Source organism: Eumetopias jubatus, unplaced genomic scaffold (genome assembly GCF_037043125.1).
Source record: "Eumetopias jubatus isolate StellerSeaLion01/CBP00866 unplaced genomic scaffold, mEumJub1_p1.0 scaffold_17, whole genome shotgun sequence".
Taxonomy (NCBI): Eukaryota; Metazoa; Chordata; class Mammalia; order Carnivora; family Otariidae; genus Eumetopias; species Eumetopias jubatus.
Window position 1 is genome coordinate 38,633,199 of NW_028274823.1, and position 15,911 is coordinate 38,649,109.

The window sequence follows — 15,911 nt, forward strand, 5'->3', positions numbered from 1 at the left end:
AGGGAAGTCTAGAAATCCAGATCTTTACCGCTTTGTGGTGAGATCGATTGTCCGGTCATCTCCATGGCCAACTGTATCATGAGGTCTTCTCAACCTTTCTGTTATATCATCATGGGGATCATCTGATGAGGAGGTAGCTGTGCAGAAGCATTTCAGACCCTGGATAGAATGCAGTGGACCAGTATCACGACCACTATAACAAAAATAAGAACAAGAACAATTAATAACCTCTGTAAGATGCTTTGAACCCAGAACCCTAACCCAGGCCAAGAATAAATTCCATATAGGTTATGAGGGTCAACCTAACAGAGCAAGTAGCTTTTGCTGTTAAGGCACTGTATAGCCTGCCCCACCTTCCCTGTGTCCCTGATCCAAGTACAATATTAGGAATGGCACACGCCATGACTAACCCACATGAAATTTAGAACAACATAACTGTCTCTTTACAGCTTCTCCAGTGTTGATTTAAGGTAGTAATCAATTTGTGCTCTATGAGTAGTTTCAGGGAGAAAATTAGCTGTTTGGCCTGATAATCTGCAGAGTGTTTGCTTTAGCTTCAACATTGTCTCTTTTTGCATGGTTCTCGAACTTCATAATAGCCACCTTTGTAGTAAATAGAGTGCGTATAAAAACTGCTTAAATTGCTGTCCATTTTTGTGGGGATTCTAGCATCCCAAAGTCATGTAGTACTCCAAAAGCATATTTCCTATCTATGTATATGTTTATCTCTAGTTTTTGGCTAGTTAACAAGCTCTAGTAAATGCAATACATTCTGCTATTTGGACGGATTTTACCTCAGGAGAGGACTATATTCTAAAGGAGATCTTCAATTAATGATAGTATATGCTGCTTGATAACTTCTAGCTTCAAGAATGACCCATCAGCGAACAGGATTAGCTTGGGGTTCTCAATATGAGACTATAATACATGTGAGTAAGGTAAAGAGTTCCCAAATTATCTGAGTTAAAATCATCACTAGGCTTCCCTTCTTCTGATAGAGGAAGGAGAGTGCCTGGATTCAGGGTGTTGTAGCAGTAAGTAGTACCTGAGAGGGAGAGAGTAATAGAATTTCATAAGAGGTTAATCAGCTGGCTGAGAAGTGCTGTGTTTCCAGTCAATAGTAATGTCTCCACTTCAGGAAGAATCATGAGGTCAAGCAAGGAGCCTGGAACTAGCTCAACAGAAGCATCAACAAATTTTGTAGCAGAGCACTTACCCTAACACTAGAGGGTAACTCTTTACAGCTTGTCAAGGGAAGCTATAGTAAATGATGGGTTTTGGATAATTCCTATGAAACTCCAAGGGCTTGTCCAGCTTGCTCTTTTACAAATAGGCAAATGAGCTTTCTCTTGTTTCACATGTCTAGGGAAGGAGGCCATTGAGGAGCCACCTGCAGGTTCCAGAAAGCCTGTTCATATTTGAGCTCCCAGAGGAAAGACTCTCTTACTAAGAACTTAGTTCATAAACCGGTATCAAAATCACAGAAAAATTTAGCACCCATTATCTGCAAAATCTAGTTAAACCTTTAAATCCTCTCAAATGTCATTTTGTGAGGGATCTACCATAGATTTGAGTTGTTTTTAATCTATCAGAAGACAATGTTTTCCCCCTTCTAGTTGGATCATGCCCTAAAAAATAATAGACTGCATTCTGGCAAAATGGTAATTTATCTTTTGAAATTTTATGACCCTCTTCTAAGGCTGAGGATAAGTAAATGGACTCCTTTTTCTCTGAGCAGAATAAGAGATCATCTACATAGCATGTCATAACAATCACAAGGGAAATGTAGATCATTTAAATCTTGATTAACAACCCGGGAAAAATAGCGGGGCACTTCAGCGAACCCTGGGGGCATGACTGTCCTTCAGGACAGTTGTCCTCCCCAGGTGAAGGCAAGAAAGGTACTGTCATCATTCAAACACATATTCAAAAGACAAATATTCTTGTGATTCCATTCACATGAGGTACATAGAGCAGTCAAATTCATAGAGACAGAAAGTAGAATGGTGGTTGCCAGGGGCTGAGAGAAGGAAAAGTGGGAAGTTAGTGTTTACAGGGGAAGAGTTTCAGTGTGGGATGATGAGAAAGTTCTGGAGCTGGATAGTGGAGTTCGCTATACAACAATGTGAGTGTACCTCATGCCACCAAACTGCATACTTAAAATGGTTAAAATTATAGGTTTTATGTTACAGAGATTTGCTCTTAATATGTACAAAAAGTTATTAACTGTCCTGTTCTAGAATCACACTGTAAAAAGCTGAGCAGAGATTCACTACAGCCAGTGGCTTCAGCAAGTGACTCACAGGATGATATTAGGGTTAGAAAGTGAAAAATAACAATTTTGTTAATGGCCCTGAGGCCATTCTTTACTGCCAGGATTGGCATATTATAAGGGCAGGGTATGAGAAGACCTTTGGATATAAGGCTTTCAACTATAGGTTTGATCCCTTCCTTTGCTTCTGACTTCAAGGGATATTGGGAAAGTTTGGGTAATGGTTTGGTAGGTTTTCTCTAAACTTCAATAGGTTCTGCTCCAATTATTTTTTTCCATTACAGTAGAATTTTTAGCCCATAAAGTGTCAGGTACAGTGTCAAGAAAATTATCTGAGCATATGTATCAAATTTAATGGAGAAGACAAAAGGTATATCCAGAGGAGAATCAACTTGCTTCTGAATAAAAGGATCCTATGGAATCTCACAAATAGTCCCAAGTACTCTGGTGTGCATTTAATATTGCAGAATAAGTTTCTCCCTATTACATTTGCAGAGACAATGTCACAGAGCAGGAAGTAATGTTTGTCAATCAAGGGCTCAATGCTTACAGTTACGGTCTAGGAAATAGAGAAAATCTGTGGGTTATTTGAAATGCTTACCATCTGCCATATGGTTACTCCTGGGAAAAGATTGAGCAAAAGTGGCAGGGTTTAATGCAGAAAGAGTAGCACCTGAACCTACCAGAAATTGATGAGGTTGCCATCTAGAGTGGGTAGAATTGACCTCCCAAAAGATATGTTCAAGTTTGTACTTCCACAGCCTGTGAATTTGACCTTATAAGCGTCTTTGTGGATGCAATCAAGTTAAGATGAAGTCATACTGCATTATGGTGGCCCCTAATCCAATGATTGGTACCCTTATAAGAAGAGGGAAATTTGGACACAAGGAAGACACAGGGGAGAATACCATATGCAGATGGACGCTGGTCTGGAGAGAACCCCAAGCTCAGGTCTGTGAACCAGCTTGAGCAACAGGGTTCTAGGGCCTATGCCAGTGTTCTGGCCTATGATTCTCTGTATGTTAAACAACACTTTTAGAAAGCACACAAATAGTAACATAAAAGACAGCAAAAGGAGATGAAAGGAATGGACTGACTCCATCAAAGATGCTGAACAAATGGGAATCAATAACAAAACCAGATTCCCAAACTGAGACTAAACAGCCAAGGAACCCAATGCAAAGCAAGCAGAGATCAGGCCCAGGGCCAATTTACCATATCCTTATAGACTTGATAAACCAAGAACAGCAAGGCATAAGGGGCCTCTGTGAATACCATGCCTGATTGAAGGCTGTGGTCTGAGGCAATAAAGCAGTGAAGACCATATCTTGGTGATGCCACTAGGAAAACTGTGGAAACAAAGATGGCCCAAATGAGAATGGGCAAAGGCTATTCAGAGCTTGCTATAGCAAGGGAGTCAGTCCCCATCACTTTCATTTGGCAGGAGCTCAAAAGCAGGCTAGGGGAGTGGGAAAGCTTTATAGTTAAAAAAAAAAAAAAATGAAGCCTCAGAGTGGAGATTATTGGAGGAAAAAACTACATTCTTCTGATATTAATATACCACAACAGTACTTAAGTATTTTTCTCAATGAACTACTTATTTTATGCATATCACCCATTATCTGCCACAGAACTTGAATTATGCATTATTGCCTCTCCAAATTTAAATTACATACATTTAGTATTTGATTTAGCAATTCAAAAAATAATAAAAAGCTAACAATGTAAATCCACTGATGGATTTAGTGTAAATTAGTGTAAATTTAGTGTAAATCCTCAATTATTTTAAAAACAACAATGCTAATGAAGGATTCAAGTAGCAGTTTACAAGAAGTGACCCTAACCCTAACCCCGCTGTCAGTTTCATGTCAGTTCCTGTCCTGGGAGAGCTCTGCAGTTTTCTCTCTGAGTTTCTGTTTTCTCCACTGTAAAATGAGGACCATAACCTACTCCATAGGGATGTCAAGAGGTTTAGAGGGGTTAAAACAGAGGGAGCACTGGGAGAAGCACCTGCTGCTTGTGCCAGACGTGGCTACACAGCATGATCAGTAAGGGAAGTGTAGGATAAAGTAAGAAAAACAAACGTTATAAATAAAAAGAAAACCCAACACTTAAAAGGCTAGTGAAGGTAGACAATAGAATGTTTAATGTGGAGGGGAATGGTTCTGTGCATTGCAGCACAATGGGAGGTGAGACTGTTTTGCATCTGGTTAGTGGAAGTAGAGACTTATCTTGCTATTACTTTGGCCCCCACTAGAGGAAAGTTAGAGCTGTAGAATTCACCAGTCTTCATTCATTCACACATCTGTGGATATGCAGTGAGCATGTATAATGGGTCAGGCCCTGTGCCTGGCTTAGGGGTACCTGAGAGAAAAGGAGAGGCCATGTCCCTGCCCTAGGGGAACAGATAGTCTCATCCAATTTAAAGTGTCTAGGGACAGCAGAAAGAGAGAACAGCCTAAGCATTTGCCATTATTGGATATGAGACTAGAGGACAAGGTCCAGATACTCCTTTTTATGTAGACTTCCTAAGGGCCATCAGCAGGAATGTCAGGTACAGACTGATTATAACGTCTTAACTAACAATATGTAGTGGACTTAGACTTGGATTGAGGGCTTCAAAGCTGCCAGCCTAGGAACATAATCCCCTGACGGTTCAGTGGCCTGCCATTTACATTTACTCGCAGTAACGCCTTAAGTATTTAAAGAACTTCTGTCTTATCCTCTTAAATCCACCAATGCTGTGCTCTGTACCCACTCCCTAATTCTCCCATGAGAATTTACATTTGCATTTACACTCCCAAGTTGGGTCCTCAGGCCTACAGGACAAAAACACCCATGGCAGGCTTAAACACTAGATAACTAATTTACACTAAATAGACTCACACCAGGCTGATCGCCATACTAGAGCATAACGAGGCATCCAGACAGAAAGCTTTATTATGTCAGACAGTAAACTTAATCATTCATGCCATCTGCTTGAGGGGCATGAGATTCTGGATAAAGGAGGTTCTGGATAAGGGAGAGATTCTGGATTATGAACACATAATCCTTGTGTGTTCTTATTTTAATCAATTCAATTCACATTTATTGAATACTTCCTATGTGCAAAGTAGTGGTAGATGAAGAAGACATGGTCCTTATATTCACAAGGTCACAGACCCATGGAATCTATGACTAGATGAATTATTTTCTCTTGGGCCAGGTTGAGGGAAGGAGTGTTAAAACTGTAAACATTTACAGTTGCTCAGAAATGACATGAGAGAAGAATGACACCTTGATATTAGGAAGAGGCTGGACATCCAGCAAGCCTGGTTTAGAAGTAGGCTATCCATTCTCTTACCAGTGGGATTTCCCACAAGACATATCTGAGGAGAATATGTGTGTTAAAGACGTCCCAATAACCATCATCCAATGAAGACAGCTGTGATTAGGAGCAAATCCTTCTAGGAATGCCACTTCTACAGGATGCATCCCATAGTCACCCCAGTCTTTTGCTCTAACTAATGTACTTAATGATGACCGTGAGCTCCAACTGCCTGCCACCTGCCAGGCAGAGTGCCAAACACTTCAGACACAAATATTAATAGCATTTAACCCTCACAACAACCTTAGGAAGCATATGCTGTTGTTACTGTCCCTACAACACAGCTGAGGAAACAGGCTAAGAGAGGCTAAGTGTGGTAACCTGCCAAGGTAGCCACTAAGGAAAGAAGAGCCTGGTGGGAGGCAGACCCCAGAGCCGCTCTTACCACCTCCGTGTCCTGCCCGGACACAGGCAGGAGCTGGTGCTGCCTGACATCCCCTTCCCTGCTCAGGCCATCACTCCCCAGGGCAGGACAAAGTGCCTTGGGAGATGTTCTGAAATAAGCCGTTGAGTGGAAGGGATGTTGAGGAGGGCTTTCTTTTTTTCCACTCACTAAAATCATGCAATGTCAGATCTCAAGCCGTCTTCCACAATGTCTACCTCGTTTCACATATAAGGAAACCCAGATACAAAGTAATGGAATGGCCAGTGGCAGCCCGGGAGGGGAGGGCCAATGACAGCCGGGACTTCCTCACTGGGGGCCTCACGCGCAGCCCAGCACACTCGAGGATGCTGGAACACCTCTGGCGACCTGTCAGTCCTTAGCTCAGTGCCCATGAAGGCACTCTTCGCCCCTTCGGGCTCCCAGGACGGGGGTTCCGGGCAGAACTGCGCTGCCATCTTCGGCTAAGTCCCTCCCTCTCGCAAAGTCAGCGGTCCGCTGGAGCTGGTACTCCTGTCGCTGCAGACTCTTGTTCCGGTAAGAACGGTTTTCTGCCTGGGGCACTCTCCCAGTCTCCACAAGTCGTTTTTGGAGCTACACACACATCTTGTAAACAGATAATCGATTAATCACTACTGTATGCCAGTTACTGAGCTTCTCAAACCTGGCACTGGGCGCGGGCGGCGAAGTGGGCGGAGCTAGGGCGGGGCTGTCGGGGTTGGGTGTGGGCGGGGCGGGGCGGGGCAGGCGCGCGCCGCGGCAGCAGCCTCATTTCCTCACGCGCGCCGGAAGTGGCGGTTGTCGGCGCGGTAGCTTGTGGTGGGCTGTGAGGCGGTGGTAACACCTGTGCGCGAGGCGCCGCCGGGTATGCCCGCGGCCGGGGAGGAGGCGGCGGGGCGGCGGGGCGGCGGGGCGGCGGGGCGGAGGTGGCCTTGCGCGGACTGGTGAGTGCGGTGAGTACCCGGCCCCACCCGGCCTCGCCTGCCCGCGGCTCTCGCGGCTCGGGCCGGGGCAGTGCGGGCGCCGGGGCGCGGGCGGAGGGCTGTGGGTCCCTGTCCGGGTCGGATCACTTCACGGACGAGCCCGCCGGGGGGCCCTGTCCGGCTGGGGTCGCCTCCTGGACAAGCCCCCGGGAGGCCGCTGCGGTGTCAGGAAAAGTCACAGTTTTTCGGAGCGGTTTGAGTTCCCTTTTGAGAACGATGCTGTCAGAGGACCGTTGGTTTGGGTGTGTTTTATTTTTATCACTTTTTTTTTTTTTAATCTAACTCACCACCCTCTGCATCTCTCAGTGCATAAACTTTGTAGTCAGCTGTTACCACTTTATGATGTTAAAGTAGTAGTCTCTTGACAGCAGTCCCTCGCTGTATCTGCCAGACACCAGGCGCCTTTAAAGATGCACATTTGTGTAGGAATTAGTGGGGCCGAGGAGACTACACGACAGGGAGCCTCTTGCATTTTCAGTCTCCATCTGGAAAATTGCGCTATTCCTGAACAGCTTGCGGAGGAATAATCTGTAAACGCAATAGTGATGCTTTTATTTGTGATGACATTATTGGCAGAATGAAAATTTAATTACAAATCTGAATTTTTTGTCCTTCAGCCTGTTCTTGAGATTTATATGCAGTGTCTGGACATTTAACCTCATTGAAGGTTCTCAGGAGCTGGGTCTTCATTTCTGGTGGAATTAATGTTGTCTTTAAATGTTGTATTAAAACAGTGTTTCCAAACTTGGAGGTGGGAAACCAAGTATTGTATGACTCCAAATGTTAACCTTCATTTTGTATTATTATTCTGATACCATTTGTTTAAAATTGTTTTACGACTAAAAGAATGTAAAAAGGATGTTGGTTTTCCAATATTTATGGCTAAATATGGTTAACTATTCCAATATTTATTGAATATTGACAGTTTGGAAATTACATTTTTTTAACTTTTATTGAGGTATAAAATACATATGAAGTCATCAGGTACATAAATTTAATTGTACAGCTGAGTGGATTTTTATATATTTATTAACTTGTGTAACCACAAGCTAGACCAGATTATACTTACAGAACATTTCCATCATCCCAGGAGTTTCCCTCTGCTTCTTCCAAGTTTTACTCCTGCCTCCAATCAGTGTTCTGATTTCTGTCATCATCTCTTAGTTTTGTCTATTTTGGGCTTGATGTTAATGGAGTCATGCAGAATGCTCAGCACATTGCTTATGAGAGTTACCCATGGTGTTTCATGTTTCAGTAGTTCGTTTTTTTTTTTAAAGATTTTATTTATTTATTTGAGAGAGAGAGAGGATGAGAGATAGAGAGCACAAGAGGGAAGAGGGTCAGAGGGAGAAGCAGACTCCCTGCTGAGCAGGGAGCCCGATGCGGGACTCGATCCTGGGACTCCAGGATCATGACCTGAGTCGAAGGCAGTCGCTTAACCAACTGAGCCACCCAGGCGCCCCAAGTTTGTTCTTTTTTTATTGCTGTTTAATATTCCATTGGTATGACTTTATGACTATTCTCTTGATGGATATTTATGTTTTCAATTTGTTTTGACATATTTTGAAGAATGCTATGAACATTCTTATAAATGTTCTTGGTGAACACCTGTGTACATTTCTGTCAGCTATGGAATAACTATCATAAATTAGAAAATTGTTTTAACCAACATGGAGTCTCTCTTTTTCAGTAGAATTTGTTATTTTAACTTCTGTAAAGATTGGTAAAAAGCATAACTATTTTGAGTTCAAGACTTAAGTGATTCATTACTGTATTATTATTTATTTCTTGGGTTGCACACCTATGACAGTCTTCTACCAGACTGTCATTACTTTTAACTGTTAGGTAAGTCTGTTAGAGCTGGTGATGATCTGTTCCTGAAGCTTATTGCATAACACTTAGGTAAGAATTTTGTTACTCAAGTTGGTGGTTGTTAGGGGAAATGAAACATCAAAAGGATATGACTAAAAAATGGATTGAAGAATCATGGGATTGCAAGTCAAAGAACTTATCTTGTTGTTGTCATACTATACAAGTGCTAGGTGTAAATGTAAAATTGAATTATAGGGTTAGTTACAAATGTGAGTTTACTGCGGGAATACAGTGATTTCCATGTATACCGAGATACTGATAATAATGGGGACAGACAACAGAAATCAGTAGCATGTGAGAGATAGATACATAGAACTAGAGCTGAAGCAATGGAGTTGATGTAAGGAATAGAAGAAAACTTTAAAATTAATATTAGTATGCTCAGATTTGGGAGGGCATCATGCCAATGAACATATACAGGCTGCCCTGAAAATCAGTTCTTGAATATTAAAAAGTAGATATAGGAAAAAATAGCTATGACATGGAAAATAGATCCAGAAGAGTCAGTGAACATCTAATAGCAGTTCCAGGAAGGAACAGAAATTAGGAGAGATAACCACAGAGATCATGAGGGTAGGAGTATTCAGGCCGAATCTTGGGCATCCAGAGCCAAACAGAAAGATGTATCAGGAGACAAAGTACTGGCAAATGTAAATCAGCCCTTCCCTCTCTGTTCTCCATTTCATCTGTGTAGTGGGGGTGATCAATAATTACACCTTTCCAGCAAGCTTATAGAAAGATGTGGCACTGGTTAAGGGTTTCTGGCTATGCTAACAGCTTCTATTTCCCATTCTTCTCCCCTCGCAACTCACAATAGAGGCCAGATTTCCCATTCTTAACTTATGGTAGAATGTCAGAAGAAAGGAAGGAAACAAGGAAATTTCTCTAAGTATCTGAGTTTATGAATGGGCTAGTCCATTCATACCGAGAGTCTATTTTTTTTTAAAGATTTTATTTATATATTTGACAGAGAGACAGCGAGAGAGGGAACACAGGCAGGGGAAGTGGGAGAGGGAGAAGCAGGCTTCCCGCTGAGCAGGGAGCCCAAATGGGGGCGTAATCCCAGGATCTTGGGATCATGACCTGAGCCTAAGGCAGACGCTTAACGACTGAGCCACTCAGGCACCCCCAGACCGAGAGTCATTAAAGAGTATCGATAGACACACCTAGATTCCAATGAAATTTATGAACTTCATGGGTAAATTAATATAGTCTCATAAACTTCCAAAGAGAAACATATGGTTACCTATAAAGGAGTGAAAATCAGATGTGCACTTAGACTTCTAATCTGGAACATGGAATGTTAGATAACAGTGGAACAGTATTTAAAAAGTGCTTATCTCTGAACTAAGAAACTTATACCTAATCACCCTGTCATTCAAAGTGGGGGCAAAATAGGGGCCCCTGGATGGCACAGTCAGTTAAGCATCTGACTCTTGGTTTCAGTTCAGGTCACGATCTTGGGGTTGTGAGATCAAGCCCCGTGTTGGGCTCCGAGCTCAGTGAGGATCTGCTGGAGTTTCTCTCTCCCTCTGCCCCTCCCCGTGCTTGTTCACTCTCTCATTCTCTCTAAAATAAATAAATCTTAAAAAAGGGGGGGGTAGGGGCAAAATAAAGTCATTTGCACCCACTAAGAATACCAGAGGACGTACTGTATCAAGCCAAAATTAATCCAAGAAAAATAGATGTGGAATTCAAGAAACAGTGACCAAAGAAAATAGTATAACTTATTTCTTAACTCCAAGGCATTAATAACCATAGCTAAGACATGTAATGCAATGCTAAGGAAGGATTCACAGACCAGAGTAATTATAGTTTAAAATCTGTAATCTGGAACAAATACTTAACATGATTTTAAAGATTTTTTTTTTTTTTTTGGTTGGAGCATGGGCGAGAGAGAGTGAGCGAGAGGACAAGCAGGGGGAGCTGCAGGCAGAGGGAGAAGCAGGCTCCCTGCTGAGCAAGGAACCCGATACAGGACTCGATCCCAGGGCACTGGGATCATGACCTGAGCCGAAGGCAGCCACCCAACCGACTGAACCACCCAGGCGTCCCTTAACATGATTTTAAATGTTGGTTGTCAAGCTAGGAAATAGGTAAAGCCATGTTGGAAGGCTTCCCTGAGCAAGGGAAAAGCTATAGATACTGACCAATTACATGCTGGAATGAATACTTTAAGGAATTTTTACTTAGCAGTTACATTTTCAGAGATTTATCCTGTAGGTGAAATAACATGTTTCCACATGTTATGCTGGGTTGTTTAATAGTGGCAGTAGGTTTGGAAGGATACACAAAAACTGGTGAAGAGAACTGGGCCTCTGGGATAGACGGGAGAGGTTTCACTGCATACCCTTATATCATGTTTAACTTTTTTTCTCACATGTATTTATTTCATGGAATTTTAGAAATGTAAAAAAATTTTAAGAGTGTACGAAAATGTAAAGATTCAGAGCACAAGTTGCCAAATGTGGCTGGTCACCTATTTCAGTATAACCTGTGACCTAGGAGTGGCTTTTATATTTTTAAGTACTTCAAAACAAAACAAAAGAATAGTACTGTGACATTAATTATAGGTAGTTCAAATTTCAGTATCCATTGGAGTACACATTTCCTGTGGCTGTTTTTGTGCTTCAAGGCAGGGTTGACTGGTTGTGATATTTAGTACATGGCCCTTTACTTGAAATGTTTGTTAATCCCTGGTTTAGAGCCAGAAATAGACCTCCATATGTATAGGAATTTTGCTTATGATAAAAGTGGGATTTCAAATTAGTGACAAGAACGTGGATTATTAAATAAATGGTAAGAATTGGCTATTTGAGAAAATAAGTTTTATATTAGGATTATTTCCAGTAGGGAAACTAAAATGGAGAAGTCATTCAGGAGGAGACCATTTGACTCCATTAACAACAGCAACAAAACAAAACTTTACATAAGTGAAATAACACCTAACGCTTATTGAGCATTTAATGCTTGTCATGTTTTACTTGACTAATTGTTACAATAACACTGAAAGGTTGGTTCTATAATTATTCCCGTTTAACAGATGAGAAAACTAAAGCTTATAGAGATTAAAAAACTTATCTATAATGAAGATTAGAAAGTGGTAGAGCAGATATATGATTTTAGGCCATCTGGCTCCTAAGCCAATTATATGGACAAGACAAACTAAGAGAAATGTTTATAATCTGTTAATACCATTTTATAGGTATTATCTATGTCAACACATCTGGGTCTACCTCATTCTTTTTGAGTATTGTATAAATGTCTGCAGTTTACTTAATCTTTCTTTTGATAGACTTTAAATTGCTTTTATTTTGCAGTTACATGTAGCAGTAGTAAATATCTTATGCATGTGACCATATACTAGTATGAGTATTTCCACAGTATAGAGTCTTAAAATCTTAAAAATGGAATTGTGAATTGCTGGATTAAAAAGCATGTGCATTAAATCAGATTTGTCCTCCAAAAAATAAGGTGTGTGTGTGTGTGTGTGTGTGTGTGTGTGTGTGTGTGTGTCTATTTTTAGTTTATCTTTAATCAAAGGAATTGAAACATCTTGGAAGGAATCTTGGCCATCCAGACAAATTACCTCATTTTATAGATGAGGGCCAGATAGGTTAAGTATTATGCCCAAGATTACACCGCTTTTACAGTTGAGTTTTTTAGTTGTTTTTCCTGTGCCACAGGCTGCTTTTGACACATTTTTCTGTTTTACCTGTAATGGTAGCATGAATATTACTGTCATTTGTTTTGCTGAAATCTGGGAACCTTGAATATAGTTTAATCCAGAAACACGTCTCAAAATGATCTATCTTGTATTACTTGTTCTTAGCACCCAACACAGTGTATCTCTTAGTCAATTTGGACAGCTATAACAAAGTACCATAGACTGGCTTATGAACAATAGAAACTTATTTCTCTTAGTCTGAGATCAGGGTGCCAGCATAGTTGAGTTCTGGTGAGGGCCCTCTTCTGGGTTATAGACTGTCAACTTACTGTATCTTCACATGGCAGAAAGAGGACTGTGTTGCTCTCTGGGATCTCTTTCATAAGAGCACTAATCCCGTTAAGGAGGGCTGCACCCTCATGACCTAGTTAACCTCCCAAAAGCCTCATCCCCTAATATTATCACATTGGAGGGTTAGGATTTCAACATATGATTGGGGAGAGAAACGTTCAGTCCGTTGCAGTGCCTAACACACACTAGGTACTCTAATATTTTTTAATGAGTACTACCTTCTGGTGATCAGTACTTTTATTTCTAAATACTTACAAACCATTTGTTCAATAACATGTTAAGAAAATCCATGTATCATTGTAACTCATCAGTTGCTCAAGAAATAAAAGGTTCTAATTCTTTCCCTTATAAATATTGATACTTCATAATGTTTCAGTTTTGTTTTTCTGACAGTGCTTGTGTTTTCCAAATAATTTTGTGACTTTGTTTTTGTTGTGTAAAAAATGAACTAAAAGTTATAAATTTAGTTTTTTAAAACTTTAGTAAGAAATTGTACAGAAATTTAGGAAGACTATACAGAATAGAACTTTTAAAGTAAATAGATTCAAATGGATTGTTTGTATTTTGCAAAAGGCAGTAGATTACTCTTACTGCAGAAGTTATTTTGGCACACTGTGGTGTAAGTATCATGGAAATGATGTATGAAATATGTATGAGTAGTACTATGAAATTATAGAATCAAAAGATTGAGTAGAAACTGCTTGAAGGTCATGTTGTTATGTAGGGATCAATGTCATAGAATGAACTATCTTTAGCACTCTTCTGTTGTCTCAAAATCACAAGGCAAATAGAAAAGATATAATAAGACCTTCAGAGTAATATGTGTTCTACTTTTTTAAGAGAGCAGGTGTTGCTTAATTTTGTTTTTGTTTTTTATTTTTAAGTAATCTCTACACCTAGTGTAGAGCTCAAACTGAACCCCAAGACCAAGAGTCGTATGCTCCACCAACTTAGCCAGCCAGGTGCCCCTCTTATTTTTGTTTTTTAAATTCAAACTTGGGGGCGCCTGGGTGGCTCAGTTGGTTAAGCGACTGCCTTCGGCTCAGGTCATGATCCTGGAGTCCCAGGATCAAGTCCCCCATCAGGCTCCCTGCTGTCAGCAGGGAGTCTGCTTCTCCCGCTGACCCTCCCCCTTCTCATGCTCTCTCTCATTCTCTCTCTCAAATAAAAAAATAAAATCTTTAAAAAAATAAATAAATAAATTCAAACTTGGAGTCAACAAATCTTCATGCTCATCTTCTTAATGAACAAAATGGAGTTTTCTTTAAAATGCTTCTTTGGTGCTACTGCTAAAACTAAATCTGATTTGGTTTTATTTTTTAAATAGTTTCATTGAGGTATAAGTGATATACAATAAGCTGTACATAAAGCATATAATTTGGTAATTTGAACATATGTATACACCTGTGAAATCACCACAGTCAAAATAGATAGACCATATCTATCACTCCCAAAAGTTTCCTTGTGCCCTTTTATAATTGCTTCCTGTTACCACTTCCCTGGACCCCCACCTGGTCCCAGGCAACCACTGACTCATCTGCTTTCTGTCGCTACACATTACCTTACATTTTCTAGAATTTTATATAAATGGAATCATACAATACATACTCTTCTGTTTTTGAACTTCTGTCACTGAGAATAATTACTGAGATTCACCCATGATGATGCATGTATCGGTATGGCTGTACCACAGTTTATTTATCCATTCACTTGTTGATAAACATTTGAATTGTTTGTAGTTTTGGCTGTTACATCTAAAGCTGCTATGAGCATTTGTGTACAAGTCTTTGTATGGACATATGCTTTCATGTCTCTCAGATAAATATCCAGGAATGAGATGATTCAATCATGATAGGCTTATGTTTAACTTGTTAGGAAACTGTAAAACCATTTTACATTCCCACCAGCAGTATATGAAAGTTCTAGTTCTTCCACATTGTCACCAACACACCACTTTTTAATTTTAACCATTCTAAAATTAGCCATTCTATGTAATGGTATCTCATTGTGGTTTGACAGTGTTGAACATTTTTTCATGTGCATATTTGAAGTGTTTACTCAAACATTTTGCCAAGCTTTAATTGAGTTGTGTTCTGTTATTAGTGCATTTCGATAATTTTTAAGTATATATTCTGATACAAGTCCTTTATCGGATATATGCTTTGCACCTATTTTCTACAGGTCTGTAACTTGTCTATTCATTCTCTTAACAGTGTATTTCAAAGACCACAAGTTAACATTTTGATGAAGCCCAGTTTATCAGTTATGCTGTTACTGTTAGATCACAGAAGCCTTTGCCTAACTTAAGGTCACAAAGATTTTCTCCTGTGCTTGCTTCTACTTTTATAGTTTTAGGTTTTTCATTTAGATCTGTGATTCGTTTTGAATTATATCCTAGTGAATGTGATGTAGTATCTCATTGTAGTTTTGATTTGCATTTTCCTGTTGGCTAACGATGTTGAGCCATCTTCGCATGTGCTTATAGGCCATTCTTAATCTTTTTAGAGAAATGTCTAATCAGATCTCTTGCCCATTGGGTTATTTATCCTTTTAATATTGAGTTGTAAAAGTTCTTTATATATTCTAGACACACATCCCTATCAGATACATGATTTACAAATATTTTCCCCCATTATGTAGTTGTCTTTTCACTTTATTGAGGATATCTTTTGCAGGACAAAAGTTTTTAATTTTAATGAAGTCCAATTTATTTATTTTGTCTTTGGTCTTTTGGTGTCATATCTAACAAATAATTGTCTAATTGAAAACCACAGAGATTTAGACTTATGTTTTCTAAGAGCTTTATATTTTTAATTCTTATATTTAGATCTTTGACCCACTTTGAGTTAATTTTTTTTTTTAAGATTTTATTTATTTGACAGAGAGAGACACAGCAAGAGAGGGAACACAAGCAGGGGGAGTGGGAGAGGGAGAAGCAGGCTTCCCGCTGAGCAGGGAGCCCGATGTGGGGCCTGATCCCAGGACCCTGGGATCATGACCTGAGCCGAAGGCAGATG

At 40.2% G+C, this 15,911-nt stretch overlaps 1 protein-coding gene across 6 annotated transcripts in view; it reads left to right on the forward strand.

Moving 5' to 3' along the window:
- Window positions 1-6,796: 6,796 nt before the first annotated feature.
- The window catches only part of CSGALNACT2 (chondroitin sulfate N-acetylgalactosaminyltransferase 2), a 57,415-nt gene continuing 48,300 nt past the window's right edge, over window positions 6,797-15,911 (forward strand). For 5 of the 6 annotated variants that reach the window (XM_088020066.1, XM_088020068.1, XM_028098616.2 and 2 more), the window contains exon 1: window positions 6,797-6,886. The gene's annotated coding sequence lies outside the window, so the exon portion shown is untranslated. Of the gene's footprint in view, window positions 6,887-7,062; window positions 7,247-15,911 lie in introns of those variants that run through there. The other variant, XM_028098617.2, reaches the window with a different exon arrangement.